Below are 27,034 nucleotides of genomic sequence, written 5' to 3'. Positions count from 1 at the left end.
CCATTTATTTGGGAGGGCGAGCGAGAGGTTTACTGCTGATCTATGTTCGCCCAGTATTCCATTCGGCTCCTACTTTCAATTAACTTTTCACAGACACAACATTTCCCGTCTCCTTCGGGAAATGGGTATGAAAGTAAAATGGGAATTTGCCGCTGGAGGCTGGAGACGTAGGACGTTGTGTGAAGGCGACGCCGGGTAAGACGGGAGCTTTGTCATTGTGGATGTGGCGGGTGGTTGTTTTGCGTCCTTGCAGGGGCGGACTGGTCTTCTGCCGTGTGCTAGGCATCATCCCGGCGGGCCGGCGCATGGGTTCCCTGGCTGTGCTGACACCAGCTGGCCCAATCACATCCCTTACGAGGCCCCCATACCTCCCCCTCTGTCCTCGGTCTCTCGTGCCAGGTGCCGTGGCTCAGAGCTCCGCAGCGCCATCCCAGTGGCTCTCTTACCGATTTTTTTATTTATTTTTTGTCCCGGTCCAGCCCTGTTTCCTCGCCTGTATGATATGGCACGAGTGATCGTATCTTTATGCGCCGCTGTGTGTTGCGCATTCGTTGCCCAGTAAAGTAGAGGCTCATTCGTGGGGACCCCGTGGGAATTACCGTTGTTCAAGTGTTCGGTTGGCCGACACATGAGATATACGTGAAAGCTCTTACTAAATCAGTCAAAGTGGTTTATTTAAACTCCACCTGAAGCACTCACCGATATTGTACGTTACTTACTCCGGGTATGATCGATAGACATAAAGTGAATACATAGAACCTGGTCAGGAGCAAACACCTGAACCTCCGATACTCCTGGCATCTGTTACTGTGAAAGGACCTTAGTGTTTCTCAGCCGCCATTGCCTGGCGCCTGGAAGGACGTAACTGCATGGGAAAGGAGGAAAATCAACAGGAGTTGTTGACCGGTAATTGATTGGTGGTTTACAAAGGCTCCCATCAACGGGGTCCGACTGTATCATCCCAAGAATGTTTTTTTTTTTTACCGTGACCTTGACACACGCCCAGATTTCAAATTATGCAGTTAATGGATTCAAATTAAATGGCTGAAGGAGAAGGAGATAATAATTAATAATTAATAATAAAAAATAATAACAATAACAGTAAAAAAAATTATAAATAATAAAAATAAAAATAATGATAATAATCAAATAATGCAATATAATAACTTATATAACGTATAATAATTACTATGATAATATTTTATTAGGATTATTTTTTAATTATAAGAATAATTTAATTATGATTATTATTGTCATTATTATCAAACCTGCCACCTTAATCAGGTGAATAAAACGGCGTGATTGCTAGGACTAAAAGGAGGACCCGTTTTCCATCACTTTTCTACTCTGAGTCACCTAAATGCGGGCCCTGATTACGTAATCCCAATTACACGTCACCATAGTATTTGGTTGTGTGTTTTAATTGAATTGCCAGTGTTCAGGACATTGCAGTTATCCTCTGCGATTTTCTAACGGATGATCAACAGTAGTCTGGGATGAGACCCGGCTGACCGGCTCTAATGAGGAGAGTGAGTCTGACCCTGCGTGGTACCGTTTGTGCTCATCGGACCACAGCGCGGGGTGCGCGTCATCGCAACCAGGCCCTCTGCGTGTGTCCGCTCAGCCAGTCGTTGCTTACGCCCCGGTTACACACACACACACACACACACACACACACAGGCGCCCGCGTCGACAAAGGTTAATTAGACTGAAGCTTTAAAAAGGTCACGCCGCTACTTAAATTTATCATTGCTATTTATCTGATCTGAAACATAGGCAACTGCGGGGCAATTAGCTCCAATTATGCTGAGCGCGCTAGTTGGTGGTAGATCCACCCCAGCCCGAGCTAACGGCCGTCACAGTCCCAATTACCCCCGTGCCCTGGTGTGGAGGGAGGCAACCGGAAGGAGGAGGGGGAGGAGCTCCAGGAAAATCGGTGAAAGGACAGCCCCCGCAGCTTCACCTCCCCTTGACATTTCACTCCCGAGAATAATGCAGAGCTTCGTTTATGTGGGGGTGAGATATTAGGATATGTAAAATGTGACATTTCCACATACCTCAAGAGGGTTAATCACAGTTGATGGGGATTGAGGAGGTAATCTCCAGAGTGCCGATGCAGAGTGGGCTAATGGCAGGTGGCTGGAGTCTGGATGGCGGCAGCCCATTTACAGCGTCAGCTCATCTAAAAGGCTGTCTCCCGCAAAGGCTTCTTCACCTCGATGCAGTTTTATTCTCAGGTTAATTTGCTCTGACAGTACTAAGACTTTTAAAAATGCATTCATTACCGAACGGGAAGCAAGCGCTCCAGTGACTGAACACTGCTGGCTCTGGACCAGCTCCCAACGTTTTTTTGTTTTGTTTTGTTTTATTTTTAAGCTGTGCTGTCAGCATGCTTGGCAAACAACACCGAGTATTTGTACCATTTCATCAAGGACAGAGTTAGTCTGCAAGTGGAGTTGAAGTTCTCAACCTGCAATGCAACTCTTTATTCATTCTTTGACATCAAGAACTGCTGCAATAACTCTGTCCTGTGGATGAGCTGTGGGATGACAAGAGGACAGCTGTTTTTGTTACACAGAACCACCACCAGCCCCCCTCTTTGGAGAACCATCTCACCATGTTTTGATCTAAAAACAACTGATCACTACTGAGAGGAGAAGAGGGGGAGAATCACCGCGGATGAGACGAATAAGCACAGAACCAAACAGCAGCATGTACCTGGAAAACCGTAAACCGAGAGGGATGTAACCAGGAGGGTGTTCGGGGGTGTGTTCCAAGCAGATGCTGGTGGTGTGTGTGTGTGCGCGCGTGTGATGCGTGTGCACGTGATGTGCCCACCGGTGAGTGTCTGGGACTTTGGGACCAATTGGTTCCGGTGAATGAGGTCGGTGTTGTATTGTGCTGCCTCCAAGCAGCGGAAAAGGCATCGAAGCCACCCCTGAGTCCCGCCGCCGTACAGATGTCCCACGGCCTCCTTAAAGCCCCGATCATCCTGCCCTGCAGCCAGAGAAGACCCCTCGGCCCCCAGAGAAGCCGAAGGAAGGCCGAGCAACACTCCAACGCACGGGCCCCGAGGAGCATGACCCAGTCCCGGAGAGCACGAGGAGACCCTGCACCCCTGAGGCGTACACATACAACCCACCCCCACGGGCAGGCACAAGACGCAGCCGCAGGCGCAGAACCCGGGCCGCGGACCCCAGGCACGGACCGCAGGCCCCGGAGCCAGGTCCCGCGGAGACGGACATCCACGTAACCGGGGGCGCTCAGCGCAGGACACCCCAATGTCATGGAACCAATAGAATTTGCTTCAAACAAATTTTGTTTTGCTGCTGCGTGGCAATTATGACCTGACCCATTGTTGACCTGCATACCGAAGACAACCACTCTTTTATTTTCTCCATGCCCTGTTCATCTATGGTGGCCAGACGTCCCAGTTTGTCCTGGACTGTCCCGAGTCTGCACTACCCAAATGTCCTGGCTTTTGGACAAATAAAATAATAAGAATACTATTATACTTGTTTTCAGAGCTTACATACTGTATGTGCTGTATACAGACAAGCAGAAAAGAGCACAAAGATCCCACCGGAGAGCATCGTCAACATGCCCACTCGCTCGCTGTGAATTGTGTGCTTTCAGGTGTGTGTGTGTGTGTGTGTGTGTGTGTGTGTGTGTGTGTGTGCTTCCTATGGGCGACTCCACTGCGTGTCCCTGTGCTTCTCCATTACCTTATTGAAGTAAACAAAAAAATAATACCGGGAGACGCTCATCAGTCACTCTCATAGCCCCCCTGTACTGTACTGTACTGTATATACCTGTAGGGGGGTAGACTCAGAAACAGAACTGAATCTCTACTTTAGGCTATTCCCTCAGCGCTGCCATGAGTAGCGACAACTTCCAGCCAACTAAGGGACTGTCAGAGGAAGTTGTTGATTAAACACGTTGTTTACCACCATACAATGCAAGACAAGGATGACACAATGAGCGTGCATGAATTAAACATACCCGCGGAATGCGGGCAAATGTCAGGGAACAAAAGGCGTATCTGTCTAGGTTCTTTCAACGGGGGATTGACAGCGCTGCACGGAGAAAACCTCTCCCTTTCCCCGAACACAGGGTTCCCTCAGGCCTGAGAGAACGAGGACAGGGAGAAACGCGCCTCCTGAACTGTCGCTTTGTTAACAGCAATTAGTACATATTTGATACTTCACACTCGGATACATTTCCACGTCGGACCGTCTATGCATGAGTCGTTCACAGCGGTGAAAATGTTCAAAGAACGTTTAATTTGCCCAGGGGAAGCTTCCTTTGAATCTTTCTTTGTTTACACCCAAAGGAACGAGATCCGCATGGAAACAATGCATGGCACGGCGGCGTGTTGTTTGCTTGAAGCCTCCCGCACAAAAAAAACGGATACAAAGCAAAGATTTAACAAGCGGAACCTATTGTTTTCTCTACACCTGGAACAAAAAAAACCAAACAAGTGTTTCCTCCTCGTGTTTACCCTCCATCTGTGGAGAGCTGCACCGCAACATCTGTGGCGCCGTGAAACGTTTTCTAATAATCGAATAAACATTTGCTCATGTTCAGAGGAGTTATTTACCTATTTACATTCCAAAGCTGTCAGATTCAGATATATATATATATATATATATATATATATATATATATATATATATATATATATATATATATATATATATATATACACAGCTGTCTTATTATTGATTTGGCAGGGTGCACATGCCCCTTTGTTTTTATTTATGCTTTTGGTCTATTGTAGTCATGTAGTTTGGCATGTAATCATGTAATATGTCTATTAATGTGATAATATCTGGAGCCCTTGCAAGCAAGGTTATTATTTTTGACTAAAATCTGAAACTGAAAATGATTTAATAAAATTGGGGAAAAAGGAAAAAATGATATGTATTTTAATGATACTCAAAACTGACTGAAATGCTAATAATTAAAATGCTCTGAAATCAAATAATCTTCGTTATTACGAGTACGATTATTGTTATTATTCTTTTGTCATGTCCTACATTCATGCAAGGCGATACATTTTTTGTGCGTCATTGCCGGAGAATAAAAACAAGACCAAGGAAACATGTTAAGGTAAATGTGTTGGAAAACCTGAGAGCTTGTAGAATAGGATGTGAGAACCTGTAGAACAAAGATCTGAACTTGTAAATTGACATTTTCACTCTCTCACTTTCACACTAAAATATTCACACACCTGTGTCCTGACTTTGAATACACAGAAAAAAAAATGTGTGATTTCATATTTGGATGAATATAGTTTCTTTATTTATTTATTTTTATTTAAGCCATTTTCCAAGCACTGTCAGGTGAACCCGAGTGCGAGACGCACAGAGACTCACTGAAACAAAGATATCTTTCCTAAAGTAACGTAAAGCACCGCAGGGGGTACCGGCAACGGCACGCGCAGGGAATCTTTTACCACCGACAAGGACCGACTGGCGTGGAAAACATCGTAATATGCCGGGAATGATGTCAAGGGGAGGCACGGCTGAGGGGGCGGGGAGACTGAGGGCATCTGCAGGACGAACAAGGGAACACAGGACCTGGAGGAACCGGAGAGAGAGACAGGGACAACGAGAGAGAGCAAGACAGAGCGAGAACACAGGACGACGTACACGAGGGAAAGAAGCACCACGACAAGGAGCGGAGTAAACTTACAACAAGCTCAGGGCGGGATCATGATAAAAATGAATCATTACAACCTCCGAGCGTACAACCTGCACTTCCTGCGAGAAGCCTGTCCTGACAAATCACTCAAATAATACAGGAGCGGGGCTTTTTGGGTTTTTTTTCGTAACGACCACAGCCTTGACAATTTTCCTTTTTCCAATTCTGTCAGCCATCACGCCACACGGACAAACGTCAAGGCTGTGATCAGCATGAAAAAACAAACAAACCCTGGTTCGTTTTGCAACAGGCTTCTCACAAGAAGTGCTGCAAAAGTCAAGGACTGCAGAGTAAACACATATATATCTATCTATCCAAGGAGCAAATAAGACATTTGTGAATTTTGCAAATTTCCAAAAATCACTTCAAATTCAGAACACAGGTGTGTGAATATTTAATGTGAGTGAAAATGACACGAAAGTGAAAATACACGAAAATATACAAGTTCAGAGTTTTTGCTCTGCGGGTTCTCACGTCCTGTTCGATGAGCTCTCTGGTTTTGCAGCACCTTCCCTTTCAAAAACACAGAAACCAGCCGTGGAACATATGTGAATAGACAACATAAACAAGTTAGAAATAGAACTGGAAAATGTTCGAAATCGTGCAAAAACCAAGGGAAACTAAAAATCGAATATAATGTTGAAATGGTGTAATATATCAAATGAATCTGGAAGAAGCGGACGGAGGAGTGAGTCTCAGCGTGCCTCCCACATGTCATCCGGGCTTCCGGCTTCAAAATGTAATACCCAGTGTCGGATATTTTAATTATTAAATGAATAGTAATGAGATTTCTGAATCTGTGCTCTCCACCTAATACACTTAATTAAAGTTACGCAGCATGACGTATGACACGACTCTGCATGAAAAGAATACGCTGCTCCACCAGTTTTGGATGAAGGGAGAATACTGTACGCTGCGATTGAACAAGCAGTCGTCTTAGCCGGAAGAGGAGATCTGGGGGGGGGGTCTTTCTCCCCGGGTGGGGGCGTCGCCGCGCGGGGGTGGAAATCCCGCCCCGCAGGCCCTGCGAGAGGGTCTTTGGGCACGTGGTGCTCCTTAACTCCCCCATCCCCTCCTTCTTGTTATTTCCCCCCCCCCGACTGCCTGTTTGATCAAGCCGGGCGCTGCGTCGCGCGTCCACCCCGCCAGGGTCACGCCCGTGACACTGGAATTTCTTGCTTGATCCCAGTGTTCTGTCTCAGTGGCCTTGCACTCACTCGTCCCTCAGTTAGCGGCCCCTGCCTTCCAGGTGTTGTTGCTGGGGATACACGAGGCGTTCTCTGGGCTGTCGGACACAGAAAAATACGTCGGACACTATAGAAATTACGACACCATAGCGCGATACAATATTTTTTTGTATTATTTAAGGATGGATTTGATATTTTTCAGCTCCCAGGTCTTATTAAAATGTTGGTTCTCGTCATTCACGACGGTTCATAGCAACAACCTCACTGAACACTTCACTGGTGGGAAACGAAAAGCTCGCGTTAGGTCAGGTGCTCCTGAAGTGTATGTTTTTAGCGTGTTTTTAATACCTGATACCACATTTTAACCCGTTTTTCGCAATCATTTTTGCACTTGTCGCAGTACATCCAGTGTAACGTTGTCTACGGCGGGTTGCCGGGGGGAAGCAGCACTAGTTCCTGTTTCTAGTCTCGTTGGCACGGACGCAAGCCAAGACAGCTGATTAAATGTTTTCTTTACTAATAAACCATATAACCCATAAAGACCGTGTGAGAATAGTAAAGTGTTCAGCAAGGTGCTATGAACAGTTTCAAAAGAAGCCACGTTGCAATGGCCTGGGGTGAAAAAGGGCGAACCAGTCCTTTAACTCCATGATGTTATTACTGAGTTTTCCACTGAGTATGCAAACAAGGTGGGGGAATGAACGCCCCGAGGCACATATTATTACTTTTGATGCTGCCAAAAGGCTTTGCACACAATATACAGATGCATGGACAGAAGCGGCAAGCCCCGCTCGCTGTGAAAAAAATAAATTAAAAAATTAAACAATCATAAAAAAAAAAGAATCAGCCTTTGGTTAGAGGAGACTTGTTGAGTGATATGCAGAGCTGGTCCGATCTTTGGCTGCCATTACTGCTATTCTGTTAGTGCTGATGGATGGGAGGATGAATTACTGGAGCGAAAGATCCTCCGCTACAGTAGGGGAAGAAAGGCTGGCTTTGTTCACATGTGGAGCCTTGTAAAGGTTGGACATGCTGTTTTTGTGTGCTTTTTTTTTTTTTTTTGCTCGGTAATATTGCCCTGAATTAAGTTTAATCTCGTAACATGGATATTATCTCGTAGCTGGTGTTCTCTTTATTAAAGTAAGTTTTTACAGTACCCAGCCGAGGGAGCCGCGTGATCCCTCCTGTTGAATCGTTAGACACGCTGGGGCCCTTCTTAGATTTTCTCTCGTCTTTCACCTCTAAATACACCTTCCACAATTCTGCTGTTTGTATATTAATGTATTCTTTTTTTGTTGTTATCAAAAAGAATAAATAAAAAAAAAGACAGCTGACAGCATTTGAAAAGCCTTTAGTGATGTTTGAAATACTTTTGTAGCAGTTCAAAAGTCTGCAGCTCTTGAAATCTGAAATATGTAAGTCAGTTATGAATATTAATAATATTATTTGCTGGGACCCACTTCCACTTCTACGGAAGAGTTATGCGGGCCGCCCAAAAAAAACCCAAATTCAAGTACCAGTGATTCCAGAAATACTCGGAATTCTACTTTAAAGTCAAAATTAATGTTTGAAAATGAAGACGGGATTCCCAAATTAAAGTCAAAATACATTGTGAGAATACAGCCACGACGGGTTTTGCCGTCATGGCTGAGACATGTTTGTTTTTTGTTTGTTTTTGTTTTTTATTTTTTAATTTCTTCCGAAGGGTTATTTGAAAAAAAACATGCTCCACAGCTGGCAGATCTTTTATCCGTGACTCCGTGTCGCCCCTTAAACGTACAGATGTTTGAAAACCACACCCTTCGCCGTCTCTGGCCAAGCCCACCGCAGTGCACCCCGAGGCCCAGATGAATGACTGTGTGCGTTGGCAGACGTGCCGCGTTTATGCTCTCCCACATAATGACTTAATCGCTCCGCTGTTACCCCACACAAACAGACTCTTAAGTGCGGTCATTATCTCCCAAAGTCGCGGCGTTACGAGAGCCGCCGGCCGGCCCAAGCCGATTGGCCGACAATTTTCTCCAAGCGCGCGCGGGGCCGGCTCTACAATCCCGGGTGCAAAGTGCCACCCTGCGCAGGTGTGGGAGGAGACGTCTGAGATGGAAGGCGGCCTTCCCCCCGTGGGACTGGCTTCCATGTTAAAGACCAGCTATGAGACGCTTATTACCGGCCTTGGAAAATGCGTTGTCTCCTTTGTCCGAAACAACATTTTGCTCCGGGCTTGAGAATTAGGCGAGACTTTTTAAACGGAGTTTTGCCCCTTTTCGATTTGCCTCCTTCAACCTACGACCGTTGACCCAGGTCAGATTAGAATGTCGGCTCCTGCCGTCGTAACTGTTCGTAGCACAGACTCAGCGAATGCTTCACCGAACGTGGAACGACTTCTCCATCCAGACTCTGCTCGTGGGTGGTGCCCCGACGGTGGAAGCGCCTCCCTACGCTCCGCGGAGACACCCGACCACCTTCGAGAAACACCTGAAGACCCTTCCCTTTCCGGGAACACCCGCATACCCGATGCGGTCTCAGCCGTGACTAACTACTGTTGTTTGTGTTGATGTCGACTGGCTTTTCAGATGTTTTGACGTGATGCGTTGACATGTGTACCTGTCACACAAAGAAAAAGAAAAAATGACTAACGACACCATCTTCTTCTGATTCCTGACGGCATCTTGCACATCCGCAGAATCTGGTGGATGTTACAAGCAGGGGCTCGTGCACGTCAGTTCCACGCTGCGGCAGCGGTCCATGCCTGCTCCGATTATTTCTTTGGACAAAGGCGTCCGCCAAATGAAGGAATGTAAATGCCAATGTGCTGTGGAAAAACGTAGCGCTCAGTGCGGCTTCTCACTTTGATTAAGTTCAGTCCAACTTGCCAAACCTTTTTTTTTTTTTTTTTCAGCCTTAAAAATACATTTCCTTTCGAAAATGGGAATCCCGCACTGTCGCCAGACAGTCTATATCTTATACGGGGGTAGGGGGGTGGGGGCTGCAATGTGTGCATTTAATCAGGTTTTTCGGTGTTTTATTGACTCTTGCACGACCGCAAATCAGCGCTTCTTGGTTATATCCATGCTAATGAAAGCATTTAGAGAGACGAGAAACAGGAAGTTGCAGCACTTTCCCCTGATCACGTCCTCTCGCCTACATTATGATATGTTTGTTTAAAACCGAATGTGATATATTTGATGATATTATTGTTATTCAAAGCATATTTAAAAAAAGGAAGAAAAAAAAAAGAAAACACCAAGACGCGTGAGTCTTCCCAGGAGCGAAAAGGAGAATTAACATTTTTTTTTTTTTTTTAGGGGTTGGGGTCAACCCAAGCAAGCAACCCAAGCTTCAATAAGCACAGTGAGAAGCAGAGCCGTGCCCTTCCCTGTCCTAAAGTGACGATTTGGGAACCAGCACAACGGTGGGAAACAACATTTCCATGCGGCCCGGCTCGGAAAGATTACAGACCTCTCCTTCCAGTCGAGTGCGCTCGGCGGGAGGTCTGCCTTGTGGGGCCGGCGTCATGGACTCTGCAGTTTCAAGTCAAGAAACGTTTTGTCGTCATTTTGAAACCGCGCTTTTGGAAGTGATTTATGTGGATATTCACATTGTTTGCTTGGTGATAGAGCCCACGATCATTAATGTGCGGCTAGTCCTTGTACCGCCCTCCTCCCACATTCCACCCCGTTCCAAGTTAATTAAAATGATATGATGTGTCGGCATTAAATCATCATGAAGAATGCGTACTCAACTGATAATTTCCTGACGTAATTTAACGGGTTAAACATTTCTCGCATTGTCAACCAATGACCTTGATATCGTAAATGTCACCGGCGTCTTAAGGAATGAGCCGGCGACGGGGCCCGATCGCGGAACAGATTTAAGTATAAATCGACCCGGGGGGGTCTCTCCTTTGCATTCCGCAGAGAAGCGAGTGCTGGAAAAAGCCAAAGACTTAGGCGTGGTGGCGAAAGAGGCGTCTGAGCACGCAGAGGTGGATCCTGCTTCCTGGCTTCACGTTGTCAAAGGGACAGGAAGGCCAGGTGACCTCTAAATCCTCCTCGGCTTAGTGTGAAATGTCGCGCCCGGCGACCCCTTCAGCAGCGGCTGTATGCACTGACCAAAGTCTGTGATTTGCCGAGGTGCTCCCAAGTGCGCCGCGATGCTATCTCAAGTATATTGTTTGGGATCATTTTAATTAAGACACCTATCTAGTATTTTGCGGAGTGTAGCGGTGCAGCGCGTACCCAGTCGGCAGTGTTTGTTTGTGCGTGTTTGCGTTTGGGATTTCTCGGGCGTTCAGAGTTTTTTTTTTTTTTTTTTTTTTTTTCTCCCCCACTCGCCTGTGCCAATGTAATCATCACGATGGGGGCAATGCACTTCTCTCCACTCAACCTCTTCTCCGTCCCGAGCGCTGGGCCCGCGGGAGGGATGCCAGATTAAAACCCATCAATTTAGGAACTGTGGGAAAGCACTCCGTCCGATCATTCCTCTTACAGGAACTCCTGTTTTTTTAGTTGTTTTTTTTAAACTGAGCTCAGCACAAACAAAAGTCGCCGTGCAATTATCAGAGGGAGCGCACTCGTTCACCGAGGTTGCGAATGAGGAACGCCGCTGTGGACAGTGGATGAGGGGTGAGAAATTGGAGTGAAGGGATTTGAGGGGCCATTATTAGGGCCTTGGTATCGATCTTTAAATGAGAGGAATAACTGGCTCCTCAGTGGCGTGGGGCCCTGTCAGGCTCTGTGGTCTCTGGGATGGGTAGGCCCCCATTAAGCATAATGAGAAGCGGCTAAATGACGGCATCTAAGACAAGCTTAATTATGAGCCTCTGCATAAATTGTACGCCTCTTTTCGGGGGTTAACTTCTCAACACACTGTGCAGCGAACCGCATCGGGCTCCAATGCGTCCCGAATGCAATTTGAATTTGGTGCAAGGAAATCGGCCCGCTAATTTTGGTGACTTTAATGCTTTATCAATATTCATGAGCGACTCCACATTTACAAAATTGGAATGGGAGTCTTTCCTCCTCCGGCCATTCCGAGGCGCTTTCCTACGCAGTTTCAGAGGAAAGTAGCAACGTGAGCGGCCGAACGAGTGCTGCAAAGTCCGCATTGTTCAAATTGCTCCCGCACGGCGAGGAGGCAGATAAGATAGCTGTGCAGCGGTGTCGCGCGCGATGATGTCACTTCCCACCGGCGGCATGGGGGATGGAAGGTTTGGGAGGGATCCCTATCATAATTCATGAGAGCCACCTGGTGAGCCCCGCTCTCCTTCCTGTTTCCTCCCTCAGCCAGCTGTTCCCTGCGTTCCCAATCAATCAGCCGTGCGGCTGCGATCGCGGCTGCGATTCGCCGTGACCTTGAGTGGCACGTCCCCGCTGCTCCCCTCTATTTGGGTTGTTGGTGGGCCGCGGTTCCCTCCTCATTCCCCCTCATTTAGGGATACACCTGTGCTCAGACCTGGATCGCTCTTCGGAATTCTGGGCGAGTGATGGAAGAAGCGGGCGTCCTACATCCCACAGCTCACGGTGGTCGCCCGGGGAGCGCGGTGACCCCGGAGGCGCCACGGACAACGCGTGCGGATCCTTCCTTTTCAGCGCAGGGGACTGAACCGGGATTGAACTGTTTTGGATCTGCTTTTGTTCCTTCGCTTGGCGATTGCATTCGTGAATCGGGCGGTCCGCATCCAGGGAGGAGTGAGCGTCAGACGTGTACGTTTAATCATTTTACAGTCGCCGTCGAGCACAATTCACCAAAACGGAGCAGAGCAAATCCCCCCCGATGCTTTATGTGGGAAGTGAAAAAGAACAATGCAGCAGCAGTCTAGGATTATCTATACTGGAAAGTGTTTTTCGAAAACAAAAATTCACGCAGACTCTGAGGCCGTGGCGCCAGTGAAAACAAAGCCGCCACGGTGACCACGCCGCCACGTTCCTCAGCAATACATGATATTTTGCCCGTGTTCCCAAATTGCGCTCATCTGTCCCGGACTGTGACTCAAAACCCGACGGACGTGCCGGCGCGCCGCGGAGCAGACACAAAACACAAACACTGGAAACGGTTCCTTCTCCCGTGTTCTCCCCAAGTGTCCTCCATGCTTCTTTCATGGCCTTTTTTTTTTTTTTTTTCCCCCACCGCCTCGTCTTCCACTAATTGAACTGCCTGCATTCAGATCGGCAGCTGTGTGTGACACATCATGTACGAATCGGCCAATTAAAGAGCGCCGGAGACAAGATGAGGAAGAGAGGCTGTCAACCTTTCTTTTTTTTTTTTTTTTTTTGTTCTCGGAACATTACATACGAAAATAAACCTCCCGATCCTGTTCGAGTGGCGTTGTTGCAGCTTTGGAATGAACAAAAACAAATACCGTCAACCCGTGATTTCCACCCTCCCTTAATGTCCTCCGCTCCTTCCTGTCGATCACGGTCCATTAAAAGGCAGCTTCACTACTTTTTCAACCGGGGCCTTTTTTTTAAAACGCCATTTTCAAGCTGTTATTGGTGAAATTTCTCAATACTGAAGCGTCCAAACAGACGACGTAAACCAGCATTTTAAAGCCTGCGTTGAAAAGTAATAAACCCACCCTCTAAACACCTCGACGACTTGTGTTCCATATCATAGGTTTCCAAGGAAACATCTGTGCATACGGCTGTTGTTGTTGTAAGGCTCTTGACGCATGCTTTGCGTCTCCTTGCCCACAGTATTGAGCTCGGCTTCCCACCACCCTTGGATCCGTAGCTCAAGTCTAAAGACACGGCGGGGCCTGGATGGAGGCGGCAAGAAATTCATTTGGGGTTGAAGGTTGATATTTTTTTTTTTAGTAGCAATTTCTCAGCGGCCTTCAGCGCTCAATAAATCAATTTAACTGCCTTATGTCCCAAAACATTATTTTCTCTGTGCGACACCACACGGGTGCACTGAGAGACGGAGGAAGCCTCAGGGAGCACTCCTCCGCCCGCACTTCGTCCCCGATTTGATGCCTTACGTCTGGGTGCCTCTCGTGGATGAAGGAGGTTCTCCCAGGTAGGGAGCCCGCGGTATCGTCCTCTCTTCCCTAGAGGGCGGGGGAATCCGCGAGGTTGACTCGCCGACGCCCCGCGCTGGCTCGCCGTAGGGTCCCCCCTCGGGGTGAGCGCGTACGGCGGCGCAGAGGATGGGCAGAGGATGGGCGGAGGATGGGCGGAGGATGGGCGGAGTATGGGCGGAGGCTGCGATGCAGTCGTCGCTCCCGTGTATCAGGGCCGACGGGGCGCAGGGGGCAACGCTGTCGCCCACCGCAAAGAAATATCTGTTTTACTCCGTCCCTAGAACTACTGTGATTGACTTTACTGCACCTAACTGATGGCGACTTTCAGGAATAATCCCTCCATTGTGCGGCTCGATGAGGTTCAGGAGGAGCGCGGCTCAAAGCTCATCGGAGAAAAGTGTGGCACAAAAGTCAGTCACGTTATGAGAGCCCGATCATACGAAGACAAAGAGATATAAAGACCCTTTGTTTTTGCCGTAGGTGTGAATATTATTAGCACTGTCATAAGTGCACTAAGCGGCAAGTCAGTGTGCGAGCCGTCACCCGGGGGACAATAAAACACATGCAAATGAGTCAACAGCATGACTAATAGCAAGCAGTTTGAAACCAGGCGCCCATCTCAGCAAAACGCCTGTTCTCTCAAAGTGAGCCATTATACGGTTATCAGCGAGGCAGCTTCTCCTTTCATCTCTTTTTCAAGTACTGAGGCCCCCCCCCCCCACACACACACACACACACACTCACACAAAGACCTTGAAGGAGCCATCGGGGCTGGTCGCCGGACCCTTTTTTTTTTTTCCTGTCCGCCCAAATGAGAATGGGGGGGAAAAAAAATAAAAATAAAGGGAGCTGTCACTCCCCGTCCCTAATCCCTCCTCTCCTGAGCTTGGGCCAGCCGCACAAGCAGCGGAGCTCAGGATCAAAGTGTGAGAGAACGGCCCCAAGGCCCACGGAGGGAGCGCTGACCTCCTCAGAGCCCGCTTTGTCCTTGGACCAAAGTCCTTTAAAGGACTAGGTCTATTGGTATTAACACAAAAAAAAAAAAAAAAAAGTTCCACCATGGACTTGCCAAGATCACTCTTATTTCTCGACCGCCTGTCCCATTAAAGTATTTCAGTTTCTCTGTCGTAAACATGTGCCGATGCCGATGCACATTTCCGTTTGTGTCCGCGTTCTTAAAACCCCTATTCCTGAAAAGTGCAGCGGCCTGGCGTGTTAATTGAAAAACTGTTTTGTCCGTGCTAATACGACGCGGGCCTTGACCCCTCATCCTGCTTCTGTTAATTAGCGCTGGTTGCTCCTACCTCTGGGCGAGCTCAGATTTATGGCTTTATGTTGTGGGGAGTTTTAAGTGAAACCGCGCTACCGGGACCTGCTGCCCCCTCCCACTGAGCACATGGATGAATAGACTCTTAACAACGGAAAATTCCTTCTGATACTCCGACCTACCCTCACTTTAATATATATATATTTTTAATTATTATTATTTGTGTGGTAACTCGCTGTGAGAGCCAAGGCCCTTCATTACTCTATGGAATGACTCACTTGAAGCTCGTTTTCTCTTTCCTTTTTTTCAGGGGCCGCAGTCGAGGAATTAATGAATCGGCGTTCTTCGGCAACATAGTTTTAGCACTGCGGCGTAGTTTGCCCTTTTTGGATATTTAGAGGCAGAGTGATTTTATTGGCTTTGCACGGCGCAGGTGCAATTTTTCGTCTGAATCTTCTCCGCTCTTCTCTCTTTGAGCCCCGCAAACACCCCTTTAAACCAAATCTGTCTAATTAGAACGGGATCCTTGGCTGCAGGGAACCTTTCCTGTGAAAGTTTTGACATCCAAACATGACGTTCAATGTGCTTCGCTTCCTTCAGATTTCAAGATCCTGTTTTTTTTTCCGTGTCTTTTTATCGCCGGCGTAGCCGCTGAAAGGCGAAGCCGCTCAACTCCCGTTTGCGTCTTCTCCCGGCGGCGCAATCCTTCGCATTTTTTGCGAGCGGTTGGAGGTTTGACGCCGTGTGTGGATAAGACATGAATGAAAGAAGGCGCGCTGGCCCGCCCTCAAGGTTGTGTCCAATTGAAGGAGCGGTACCGGCCTCGGGGCTGCGGGGGGAGGCCGGCTCCGTCGGGACCCGGGTGCTCGTATCCGGAGCTTCTGGCAGCCCCTCCCCCGGGCGACGGCGCCGGCCGCGGCTACGAATTGCCCCCGGACCGCGCCGCGCCCGCGTTGCATTGCCCTCACGCGGCCGACCAGGTGCTGCCGCCCTTCCTCCTCTTTCCTCGACCCGGTGGCTCGAGGCGCAACCCCCCGCGGCTCGGCCGTCCGTCCCTGAGGTGGCGCCGAATGCTCCCCGGCGCACCTCAACGACCAGCTGCGTTTTGTTTTTTTTTTTGTTTGTTTGTTTGTTTTTCCCCACGCTGAATAAGGCGCGGCGGCGTGGCTGGAAATACCAATTCCGAGCGTCTTCCAGCTGCTCTGCCGGGTTGTTTTTGTTCCTCGAGGAGACATTTTGAATGTGAATGGGGGTTCTTTCTCATGGGGTATTTAACATTATAACTGGGAAAGTCATTGTGATGCCAGTGGTCTGTAGTTAATACACTGTATACTGGTAATAGTGAACCTTTTCCTAATGCAGGGAAATAGTTCTTCCAGTACACAATCAGCCCAGACACACTTTTGGACACTTTTCCTCGAAGCTCCCGCAAATTTCCGCCGAATGGGTGGAACCGTGGGCCCTCCTCAATTATCCAAACCCAAGCGGGAATGAGCGCGATGTGGGAGACTGAAATGTGTTACTGCACGTTTGAATATCCGACGTCGTCTACTCGGAGCTTACGCTGTGCACGTCCAGCGGCTTGCGTTGTCGAGGATCAGATGAACAGGGCGGCGTCGGGTTCCCTCGGCGCAGTCGGCAGCTTGTCCCGCGCTTTGTAAAAGCCACAGAGTGGCGAGCGACGGAAGCGACTCACTTGCCCTGGTATGCGGGACATTCCGTCAACCCCGCCATTCTGAGCGGACTTTGAAGCTCCTTTTTGATATTTGGGCTTTTTGAACTCTCGAAGGACACGTCTCGGGAAAGGAAGGAACGTCGAACTAGCTGCCTTACACGGGAGGACGACGCCATCAGGACCCCCCCCCCCCCCCCCCGTTGATTTAATACGCCGCCGAGGCCGATTGGTGGAAGGAACGAGGGGTAATGTCACATTAAAAAAGGGCCTTCTAATTATTATTTTACTGTTCGCTGACATCAAGCGCCGGGGCATCGTCTCCCCATGTGGTACATCTTATGAATTATGTTTTAGAGTAAGTGATTTTCTCAGCGTCCCTGCCCTTCCTATTATATGCTGGGAACGGCAGCGCTGGGGATGCTGAATATTTCAGATTAGCACATATATTCTTACTGATTCGCGCGCTACCCTCTGTGAGTTATACTGGGTCAGCTGTCGCTTCTGCTGCTTTTCATCCGCAGCGTTTCGCCGACTTTCCCGCTTTGACAGAGCCGTCTGAATTATTTTTTTCTTTTTTTTTATTATTATTTTTTTTTTTGATGAAAGCTTCAGATGAGAGATCCTCGCGCTCCCTCCTTTGATCATTTTTTTGCCGTCGCGCCCGCCTCGGAATTTGGGCCTCCGAATATGCAGATGCACATCTGACGCTCGGCCGCAAACGTCCACGCATGTTCTGCATTTACCGAGTACTCATTGCACTAATCACAGGCGGCGCAGCCTGTGGTTGAACGATGGCCTCAGTTGCTTTTCAGTTGTTGATTGTTTTTTATTCATTTCCAGCCTCTTCCTCCTCGCTGTCGTGCAGGAGAGATTATTATTATATATATTTTTTACCCTCATTTTTTCCCTGGCTTTTCAACACCCTTTCAGGGTTGGATCAAAGCGCCTTCCTCGATTTATAATGTCACCCTTTCTGGTAATGAGTACAATGAAATGTTTGATAGCTCCATGATCATTTTGTCAATGTAAAGATCTTAATCAACGTAAAGTTCATGGCTTTAAAGGGTTAGGGAACGGCCATGCCCTGTGACGCTGCCGGAACAGATAGGGAGGCTGAAGCTCCATTACCTTGACTGTCAGTCTGATCTCTCTCTCCCTCACTATGGCTGTCCAGAGACATTCAGATCACAACAACGTATTGCAGCACAATAATCAATATCTTACGTAAGGAAGAAAATAATCTCACGAGGACTTTCAGCGTAGGCCGGCGGCTTTGCAGAGGTGTCTCGGAGCAGGAGTGGATGTGAATACATCCCTCGCCTTTTCTGCTGGAGTTTGCGCAATCATCCTCAGTTCTCGGCCGAGGTCAGCCGGCTACTCGCCAATGGGATCCTTTGCTTTTTTTTTGTTGTTGTTTTTGTTTTTTGTTTGTTTTTTGTTTTTTTGGTCCGTGGCTCTGGTCAGTGATGCAACATGCTACTGCATGTTACCGAGCAGGAACCCTCATGAATAAACACGAGTGGCCTCTGGAACGCACCGACTCGGGTTCAGAGCGGGATCGCCTTCAAACACCCCAGCGGTCGGAGGAATTTGGCATCAGTGGCTGACCTCTGTGGGAGGGCGTAATGATACGAGAGAAAGGGAAGATCAGATTACCGTGGGCTGTTCGAGCGTGGAACCTTCCCACCGAGCCGCTGTTGCCAATACTTATTTTCATGGCAAACCTCTTTTAATGTGTCTTCATCTCTGACTCGACAAAGCCATTGATCGCACGGTCGGGGAATGGGCCGGGACATGGCTGTGTCAGTTCAACAGATCGGGTTATGGACCCGTGCAATAATCATCCATCCAAAATATACGTATCCTGACTCGCGATTGAACTTCTGACGTCCGACCTAAAAGAACATCTGAAAATCGCGTTAAAGCAAAAACATTATTCCTTGATGTCATGCTTTTTGTTTTTTTGCAAAAAATATCTGTTTTGTTACTTTCTTTTTTTTTTTTAATGGGTGGCTAGCCCCCCCCAGGCGTGGCTGCTTTAGGCCGGGACCTCTCCTTCCCCCAAACCCTGGCTTTAAATACACCTGGATACTATTTACCCCTTTGAGTGAAGCGCCGAGATGGCGTGATTACCTCCTCCGTCGCTCCCTTTAAGATGAATGAAGCCCAATCCGAGGAAACGACGATTGATGTGAACAAACTCCAACTTTTGCCCCCGCTCCGTCAAACTCTCTTCCACGAAAGGATTTTACCCCTCCCTACGGTGGCCGCGAGGGAACACAAAACGCCAGGTGCAGCTGAGAATGATCCATCAATCGGGAAACGTTTGCACTTAGGTTTGGGCTTAATTCCTTGTCACAAAATAGTTCAAAAAGGTCGCTGTCGTTGCCGTGTCGGCCTATAAATCTTCTCTGTGCCAGCCGCTCCTCTCCTCACGCCTGGACCCTCCGCCATTCTCAACCTCACAGGTTGGCAGGTACCACGTATTTTTTTGAACCCAAAAGCACATGTCGCGGTGGATTGGGGAGTTGATTCTCATGCCCCAGTATTTAGAGATCCTTCACATCACAGTCAGTCTTCTGACTTATTCCATGGGCAGAAATATTGTTTAATGCAGCATTATGCCCATGCCTTTTTTGTATGTTATGAAAGATTAATTAATCAATTAAGTCTTAATCTCAGAAAGCTTCCGCCAGCGCAGAGCTCCGCTTGCAGTCGGTGGACTCCCAGTTGACCAAAAAACATCCCGGGCTTGGAGACATACAGTAGCGTAATTATTCCGACAGTGTGAATTTAAGCAAATCACAGGAAGCTGTTGCCCAGCGATATGTGTTTTGGCCCGCAGTGTACAAGAGAGGGACAAACATTCGCTCTCCTAATGAGAATGTATGTCCTTAAGATTCGATGATACAGTAATTATGCCTTTCAGGGGGTCACTGGAACCCAGCACAGAGGGCTCAGCTGCAGTCGCAGTTAATGAGGTTGTGCTTCTAAACCAATGTTAGTTCTTATTTTGTACGTAGTGCTTTGGGAAATGTGGTTTTAGCCTCTTTTATTATCCAAGCCTATAGATCTCTTTATTATTATTATTTATTATTATTATTATTATTATTATAATTATTATTATGTACAAAACACAGAGGCACTAACCTTGAGGTAGGATAGTAAGTAAAGGTTTCCAATCTTAATTAATCTCAATGATAATTCCTCAGACATCTCTGTAGTTGCACTGCATTGGAAAGGGAATCTGAACCAGCGAGAAAATCTTGACAATAAACAAGAAAGCTTTTTTTTTTTTTTTTCTTCTTTTGATAGAAATTGACTGGTCCAGAAGTGCACGGATGAGACTATTCAGCTGGCGTTGAGAAAACATGTGTATCCGTGAGATGCCTCACCGACTTTCATGATAGCCTTTAATAATAGCGTTTTCATGATCTATACTCAATGGTGCACGTTTCAGAAGTCCCGGCGTCTTTTCGACATACCGGCCGCACTTGATGATGGAGGACATAAAAACGTCTGGTTGGACCCAGGTGATTGGGTTCTGTGTTTCACAATCCCCTGCGTTCTCGCCCCCTCCGTTTTGCATATTAAGGCCCTCAGATAATCAGTGTAGCTACGAAATGGCTGTTTAATGTGTTTAATATTTGCATTTCCCGATCACTAACCGCGACGTGTGCATCTCAGCGGGGAAGGTAGTGGTCTGACAGGCGTGACCAATGCGCTTGAAGATTTACGGCAATTAAAAAAAGGACGATCCCGCTGAATGTAAGGCCCGCTCTGCACTTTGCACCGGTGAATAATAACACAGTGTACCGGCGGTTGCATTTGCACAAGGTCTCTCCCCCTCATCGCCGTGATTTATAAGCAAGGCATCCATCTGCAAACAGGGCCAGGAGGCTTCAAGCTATGGGGTAGCGCCCTGGGTCCAGTGCTATTTACCCACCCAGCCGAGACGAGGCGCTGCCCCCACCGCGCCCCTCCAGAAAGCAGCGGTCACGGCGAGCGGGTGTTTTTTTTGTTTTTTTTCTCTCTCATCACCTTTCTGTCCAGAGCCGAGGGTCACACCGTCTGTACCGTGTCATATCCCGCGGCTTAACAAATGACTGAGAGCTGCAGGAGTCCACCTCACCAAGCAGCAACCACCTCCGCCACCTCCGCTCCCCCCGACGCCCTCGGAGGAATGCCAGTGGCTTACTTTGATCAGCAGAGAGTCCGTATGAAAACCCGCTCGCGTTTCTCAGTCGATAAATCGCCGCCTTAATGAGCTCCAGGTTGGTTCCAGTCGCTGGGTGTCAAACTCCACAAAGACTTGTGAAGTTTGTCAAAATTTTAAGTTCCTTATTTTATCAACACCGTTAATTATTGTGAAATGACACTACAAGTGGATGAATCCAGGACAGTAGGAATACAAGGAAGGTAGCGCTACGTGCCCCAGTGTTCGCTCCTGTTCTGTAATCACTATACTGTGTGGGGGGGGTTGCTCTACTTTAAAGCTACGTGATAGATTAGGGAGGAGCCCTGGCAACAGAATAATTTCCCTGGTGACCAATTTCCGAAGGTTCCCGGAAGCAAAGACAATAAGCACAACAAGGCGGCGCGCCGGGCACGGCCGCGTGCCGGGGCACACGCCGACTCACTTCTAATGAGCAGACGGACGCACAAATTGAATCTTGAAATAATAACCTCAAGCAGGAATCATAAGTCATGACGGGAGTGCATGATGCCAACTCTCCTAATTAACACCGGCCCTTATATAACAGCTCCAAATGTCAATGTGGTTTCTACGGTGGCCCGGCAGTCGCCTGCGCGGCCGTGTCGAGCTTACGTTCCTTTGCTCCAAGATGCCTATTGTTGTCAGCAATACGGCGATTCCACTGCCTCCGGACCGGAAGGATTTCCACATCCTCAACGCCCGTTTGCCTTTCGTCCCGCAGACCTCCATCGGGCATGCAGGCGGAACGCGGGCGGACGCCATATACAGCGTATGCCGCGTTTGAGGGCCCCGTCGCAGCCAAACCCCCACAGTGATAACAGTGTCCTGCGGGGCTGGAATCATCAATCCACGAACATACCTGTCCCGAAAGCTGGTTTACCACGGATCAAGTATCAACGTTGTCATTTATATGTCAGATAGAAAAAGAAAAAAAAAATGATAACGAAACGGGCCAGCCGTCAAAACGGCCCCAAAAAAAAGTGTTATCAGTATTGAATGTCAAATGACATGCAATTAGGATTTGCAGGTCCAATCGGGATTTTGACGCATTTATCCTTGTAAAATGAGGTTTTGGACATTGGATTTACTGTTTTGTGATCTCGTTAAACAAGGATATATTATAGTCCTTTTCCGAAGACGAGAAACATGATGTGGATGGCGTTGGACCGTCTCAATTATCGAGATTGTTAGATGTTGATCGGGAGTGAGATCATTTTTTGCGCACTTTAACCACAACCTTCAGCCCCTCCAGGTGTTGGAGTTTTAGAGACAGGGCTTTCACTTGACAGCCTTCCGTAACCCCCCTCCACGCCTGCGACGGCCGCCTGCAAACCCCGGCAGACGTACCCCATCTGTGTTTCTACTGTATCTCTGTCTCGTCCAAAGTGAGTGCCGACTGCGCTGGTCCCCCTCTTCCAGAAAAATCGATTGGAATTTAATGGATTGGCCAGACAATTTCGAAAGAGGGTCGATTGATTTTTGCTGACAGTGTGTCATCACCGCTGGCTGTGAGACTGGCGTCTCAAAAAGGTCCACGTTAGCCAGCCCACACTCCTTTCTTCAAGCTCATCCAGAAATTATGACCTTTTTGTTTTTCCATAGAAATGAAAAATACCGAGACGTGTGTTCCTAAATGTGTGTACATTTTTTATTTTTGTTGTTTGTTTGAGGCAGCGCTGCCAAACACACAGGTGGGAAGCTCAGAGGGTTAAAATCCCGAGATGGCACGCGAGCAAGTGGGCGAACGGGAAGGTTTTCTGCGTGAATGACCGTCTTCACATGGACGGTGTGCAACCGCTATCGCGTCTGCGAAAACCGGAGGAGCAGCCATTTTCTGAGCTCGGCAGGCGCCTGCCTTCACATTCCTCGGGGTCTGTTTCAGTACGCGGGCGCACTACGTGGCCCCCCCCCCGACTCCGCGCCAGGCGCGGGACTAAAAATGGCCCGGCCCGGCCGCGCTTCATCATCCGCCCGTTTTTTTGCGGGACCCAGACAGTCAACTGGAAAGGTCAGAGCTTCAGCGAAGGATTTAAATCACCCCTCACGAGAAGGATTCACCTTGACAGGCGGCACCCAAAAAAAACGAGTAAATAAGAACACAACCAGCGACTCATTCTTCTTTGCTCAAAGCAAGGACGAGCGGGCCGCTGCATCCCAATGTGCTTGTCACCGACTGACGCTTTAGAGAGAAACGTCGACGTAATTCACGAAAAAACAAAAAGTCTCATCAGGGGCCTGTACTCTGTAGATATCCCAATTGTATGAGGGAAAAAAAAATAAAAAATAGTCTCATTAGCTTTTCTCGGTTGAAAATAACCCCCCCCCCCCACTGCTTATTTGAATAGTTATCATCCTGACAGACATGTATTTTGACTCACACGCTCAGATCTACTAATTGAGTGTTTTTGAACATCTTAAAATGAAGTAACATCGGCACAGCTGCTGCCGACAGCGTCTTTCCAGATGAAACCTGTCAAGGTCAGCCTGGCAAAAAAATATATATATATAAATAAATAAAATAAAAACAAACTGTCGGGCTCGGCTCCGGCGCGGTGCCGTTTAAAGGCGCGGCTGTTATTTGATGAATCTCCGCAGAGTTACGTTGCTCTGTATTAATCCGCTTGTGAGCCGGTGGAGGAAACGCTTCCTCCATTTCTCATCTCATTATACCGACGCCGTGGCCACGCCTTTTGATAAATGCCGAAACTAAAAGTACACATTCAGCTGCTTTTCAAGACAAATGGGACCTTTGGAAAAATCATTTCTCTTTACTGTTTATTAATATACTTACAAAGATGAATGTGAAGTGGGGAGGCCGCGAGCCGGGCCTATGTATCATAATATACTTGTTCACAGAAGTAAAGAATAATGAAACTATTTTCGGCTGTAAAGCGCTGCTTGAATAATACGTCCGATGCAAAGTGCCGCGATGCAGGAACTATTACGGGGCCGTTGCTTTTTGTAATCTCTTTGGAAAAGATGGCCATCAATTAGATACCAATCGGAAAACCGCTTTTAACGTAGAAAATGCGACCACGTTGATACGCGGACCGCTGGCTCCATCCAAATGCGCCGTGAGGCGGTCGATTCTAGAGTCAGGAACCGGTCGACTGGAGCTTTGCTGCTAATTCTGCTTTAGTATAAACTGAGCTGCTGCGGGAGACTCGCTGCTCTAACGTCACAAGTCATGTTGCTCTCACGCCGTTGAACCGACAACCCAACACATATCCCTCGCTCTCTCGCTCTCTCTCTCTCCAGCTCCGTCTCGCCACACACACACACACACACACACACACACACACACACACACACACACACACACACACACACACACACACACACAACCACACCATTCCCTCTTGCGAGACTTGTGAACCTCCCACAGTAAAACACATTCGAACTGAAAATTAACAATACTCCAACGCATCCAGGGTCATTATAATATAATATTATATATTACTATATCAGAATCACAATATATTATATGTCATTATATCTAGCTGCCATAAAGTAACAAAATACTTGAGATTCCCTGTTCTTTTGAGAAATATATCTATTTGAAGGTAAGCAATGCCACTTTTAGAATCAGGATCAGAATTGGTTTATTTTCGCCGGGAACATTTACATGTACAAGGAATTCCTCCTGGTGAGGTTTGGTGCGCTTCAGTACAGACCATGAACATAAAAAAATAAATAGTTGAACAGTCTGGAAAAAACGGAGAATAAAAATTAAAATTAAAGAAAGTAAAATAGGATAAAAAAAATACAATTAAAATGTCAGATCCGATATATTATACAGATATTATACAGATATATCTATGATAATGTCTGTATAATATATATAATTTGTATGTACTGTATACAAATTGCCAAAAATACAAAACAGAAATTGTCAGATATTTAAGATATACGTTTATAGAACTGTCTTATATTAATCTGTAATGGAAAATAAATGTCTACATGAAACAAATGTTAAGAACTATAACAGATTGCATCATATTGCATCGCACCGAATCCTTCTGTATTAAAATAAAACAACACAGTGATTCATTCATTTATTATCACTAACTGGGTATTAAATCCCAGTTATTTTTATTATTAGAAAGTGTTAAGCCTTAACTTTTAAGCCTACAGTTTAGGACTTTTAGATTGGGTAGTACAGTAGATATCTATTCATCCAAACCTCACTTCTCCAAAATGAAATGCATCGCATTTCTATTCTTATTCTTATTCTTTGTGACAAAACGGAAATCATTAGTGGCTCTGTTTAATACCCCTCTTTAGCGAAGACCATGTTTATTGCACACAGGCTACAGTTTAATAAAAAAAATCATCCATTCTTTGGATTTCAGAGCAGATGAGATCTAAAAATGTATTCAATTAAAAATGGAGGATTTTTCTGCAGGAGTACATTATTAATTAGAATTTGAAAGGGAGATAATTAATCACTTCCTATTTCCACAGACTTATGACTGGTGTAATAGTTAAGGTGTGTGTGTCTGTGTCTGTCTGTGTGTGTGTGTGTGTGTGTGTGTGTGTGTGTGTGTGTGTTTCAGACCCGCACTAAGCACACGCATGCAGGTTAAATTGTAATAATAATGCATTTTACAGAACTCATTTGGACTATTGTTAACATGTTTGTTCGATATATATATATATATATATATATATATATATATAGATAGATCATTAGAAGATGTAAAAGTAATACATACAGTATGCTGCTGAGTAGAATATCATTACACATTGTGGTTGCTAAAAAATTAATTAGTAAAGTTTTGCATATTCTCTTACAGGCAGTTATGTTTGCCAAGTCACAATTCGGAAGTTCGTACTTGGATGTTTTTCCCGTTAAGACGGTTGCATAGGCGACTCTATTAAGATTCACCATCGACAACTCGCCCTGACAGAAACCTTAATTCCCAATTAGGTGGAAACTCAGCCGAAATCATCTGCTTCTCTTGACACTCTGCAGATAATCAGGGAAAGAAAGTTCCTGCTTCTCAGACATTATTAGACAGGGAGGCAGGTTGTGGTGTCAAGTCGGGGCTCCGCCTGGAGACGGCGTTTTGAGAGAACTGACGGTGGACTTGACACGGTCCGAGAAATGACGGACTCCATAAACCGCATCAGAGCTGCAAATTTATTTCGATATTTTCGAATGAATGTTGCACGTTAAAAAAGGTCGACCAAAGCCAAAGCTACTCTGCTTTTTTGTTTCGTTTCACTTTTGTCTCTGAAACATATTGTGAAAAAAAATATTTGCCAACCAATGAACGCACCTCGTACTGTACACCAATTTTTAAGTGGTGAGTGAATGAGTGAAAATTTTGCAATTATTGTCCGTGGGGTAGATAAAAAAAGAGCAATAGTGTCCAAAAACGTCTTTGTATTCACCTTGATTTGCACTGTTCTGGTGTCTCATTGGTAGAGTTGGACTCGCCACCTTTAAGTGCCGGGCTGAGTTCTGAGACTCCGCTTTGGTCCGTGACTCCACCTGGACTTGATAAACCCGTCTTGATTCATTCTCGTCCCCTGCAAGATTTTCTTGCATCCAGGGTTGCACGCTCCATGTTCGTGCTATTATCCGGCGCAATTTTGGTATGTGAACTAAAAGACAACGAAAAAGCCTTCTGTTACATATGTGGAGTAAGTACTTGTGTAAACTGAGTGCCAGAGACATGACCGTGGGAGGGAAGGTCAACGCTGGATCAATGGGCCCTCATTACGATATTCATGGTCTGGAGATTATTAAGCGCAGAGCGCTGCCTACTGTATGGATCCACCAGAGAAGATCCGCCATTCCCCCAGGCAAACTCTCCACCCAATGTGGACGTGCCATGCTCAAGGGTGGCTGCTCAGAATTTGATAATTGCGTTCATTAGCGTTTCCATGTGGTGCTGTTTATTGGGTGTTTCTTCTGAAAAAGTGCTTTCAAATCCTTGATAGATTTAGCTGTAAT

The 27,034-nt window shown here is 46.9% G+C and overlaps 1 protein-coding gene across 2 annotated transcripts in view; it reads left to right on the top strand.

Annotated features, from left to right (window-relative positions):
- Positions 1-27,034, top strand: part of macrod2 (mono-ADP ribosylhydrolase 2) — a 490,268-nt gene that overhangs the window by 348,503 nt on the left and 114,731 nt on the right. The gene's annotated exons all lie outside the window — the stretch shown is intronic.

This window comes from Zeus faber, assembly GCF_960531495.2.
Source record: "Zeus faber genome assembly, chromosome: 16".
In the NCBI taxonomy this organism is placed as follows: domain Eukaryota; kingdom Metazoa; phylum Chordata; class Actinopteri; order Zeiformes; family Zeidae; genus Zeus; species Zeus faber.
The sequence above is the reverse complement of the archived record's forward strand: the minus strand, read 5'-3'. Positions and strand labels throughout refer to the sequence as shown.